This window comes from Macrobrachium rosenbergii, chromosome 21 (assembly GCF_040412425.1).
Source record: "Macrobrachium rosenbergii isolate ZJJX-2024 chromosome 21, ASM4041242v1, whole genome shotgun sequence".
In the NCBI taxonomy this organism is placed as follows: domain Eukaryota; kingdom Metazoa; phylum Arthropoda; class Malacostraca; order Decapoda; family Palaemonidae; genus Macrobrachium; species Macrobrachium rosenbergii.
Genome location: NC_089761.1, coordinates 38,899,273 through 38,901,976, shown reverse-complemented (window position 1 = coordinate 38,901,976; position 2,704 = coordinate 38,899,273).

Sequence of the window (2,704 nt, the reverse complement as noted above, 5' to 3'; positions counted from 1 at the left end):
AGACCAATATTTATATATGAAAAATTAGATATTTGTCAGTGAACATAGCAGTAATGGCATGGATAATCTTTAAGAAGGTTTACAGTAGATAGCACCCTTATTTCATCTAGATCATTACATTTAATTCGTGAGGAACAGATTGATAAATCACATTCTAGCATTATCGTGCAAGAGAAAGCATAGACAATGGGTTGCTTTGTAAAATCATGGTTTCTGTAAAAGGTAGGTTTTTCAAGGGAATTTAATCTGTTGCTTCGTGAATCATAGTTTCTTTAAAAGGTATGTTTTGCAGGGAATTTAATCCATTGCTTGTGAAATCATGGTTTCTTTAAAAAGCAGGTTTTGCAGGGAATGTAATCCGTTGCTTGTGAAATCATGGTTTGTTTACAAGGCAGGTTTTGCAAGGAATGTAATCCGTTGCTTGTGAAATCATGTTTTGTTTAAATGGCAGGTTTTGCAGGAATGTAATCCGTTGCTTGCGAAATCATGGTTTCTTTAAAAGGCAGGTTTTGCAGAGAATGTAATCCGTTGCTTGTGAAATCATGGTTTCTTTAAAAGGCAGGTTTTGCAGGGAATGTAACCCGTTGCTTGTGAAATCATGGTTTCTTTAAAAGGCAGGTTTTGCAGGGAATGTAATCCGTTGCTTGTGAAATCATGGTTTGTTTAAAAGGCAGGTTTTGCAGGGGGTATTTAATCTACTGCTTTGCTAAACCAAGATTTCTATAAAGGTCAGATTTTACAGGGGAATTTAATATGTTACTTCGTGAAATCATGCTTTCTATAAAAGGCAGGTTTCCAGCTGAATTTAATTGGGTGTTTTGTCAAATCATGGTTTCTATAAAGATAAGGTTTTACTGAGGAATTTATTCTGCTATTTTGTCAAATCATGGTTTCTATAAAAGGCAGGTTTTACTAGGGAATTTAATACATCACTTAGACAAATCATGACTTCTATAAAATGCAAGTTTTACAGGAGAATTAATAGATTTAATCGTATAGAAGGCAGGAATTGTAAGGGGAATTTATTCTGTTGTTTTATCATGCCATGGTTTCTATAAAAGGAAGGTTTTACAGGAGGAATTTATTCTGTTGTTTTATAAAATCATAGTTTCTATAAAAGGCAGGTTTTACAGGGGGGAATTTATTCTGTTATTTTGTCAAATCATGGTTTCTATAAAATGGAAAGTTTTAAAGGGAAATTTATAATGCTATTTTGTCAAATCATGGTTTATATAAAAAGGCAGGTTTTACAGGGGAATTGAATCTGCTGTTTTGTCAAATCTTGATTACTTTAAAAAGCTGGTTTTACAAGGAATTTCAATGTGTTGCTTTGTCAAATAATGGCTTCTTAAAAAAATAGGTTTTACAGGGGAATTTAATTAGTAGCTTCGCAAAATCACGATTTCTATAAAATTTAGAAGCGAAATTGTTCTTATAAAGGACTTAACTTCGAATTAAATCTAGAAAATGAAGATTACATTTTCCCACAAAAGTGTCCTAATCCCTAATAGCTATTTCACTTACGAGAAGAGCAGAGCGTTTGTGACAGGTCTCCATAAATGTGATTATACTCATTAATGCTTGTAATTACTCAGGCAATTAGCGTTTGTACCATGAGTAAACCACAGGACACCAAGAAATTAGATAGAGAAGATGTTGTAGTCAAAGAAGAGGTTGTAGACAGGGAAGATGTTATAGTTATCAAAGAGGTTATAGACAGGGAAGATGTTATAGTTATCAGAAGAGGTTATAGACAGGGAAGATGTTATAGTTATCAGAAGAGGTTATAGACAGGGAAGATGTTATAGTTATCAAAGAGGTTATAGACAGGAAAGATGTTATAGTTATCAGAAGAGGTTATAGACAGGGAAAATGTTATAGTTATCAGAAGAGGTTATAGACAGGGAAGATGTTATAGCCAGAGAAGAAATTACAGACAAGGTAGATGTTATAATCAGGGAAGGAATTATATAACAGAGAAGATGTTATAGTCAGGGAAGAAGTTACAGACAGAGAAGCTGTTATAGTAAGTGAAGAAATTACAGACAGAGAAGATGTCATAGTCTGTGAAGAAATTACAGACAGACAAGATGTTATAGTCAGTGAAGAAATTGCAGACAACAAGATGTTACAGTCAGTGAAGAAATTACAGACAGAGAAGCTGTTATGGTCAGTGAAGAAATCACAGAGAGAGAAGATGTGACAGTCAGGGAAGGAGTTACAGAAATGGAAGAAGAATCCAGATGTGAATAAAGTCCCTGTTTGAGAAACAGTAGAACTAAGAGGTACATTTACAATATGAGTGACAATGTAATCTTAGACAAAATTTACCTGAACCCAGCTGAAACGCTGAGTAATACTTGAGATAAAATCTTTGGAAGGACTGATAAAAGCATCTGATTAATTGGATTATTTAGGTAATGAAAGAGGAAGGTATGAATTCCGCAAGAAAAGTACACTGCTTGCAAATAAACCTCGTTATCAAAGAGAGATAACAAGTGTAGAATAAGATAATAAAAATGAATGGAAATAGCATGAATATTACTATACATGGTGTTATAGCGCAGTTATGCAGAAAGTTATAGGAATATGAACGTACAAGCCTAATGTAGACATCGCAGAGAAGTTGAAAATAAAAGGCAACGAAAAAGAAGGAAAAAGATTGTTAATGAACTAACAAAAACAGCAAATACCTTAAAATTTG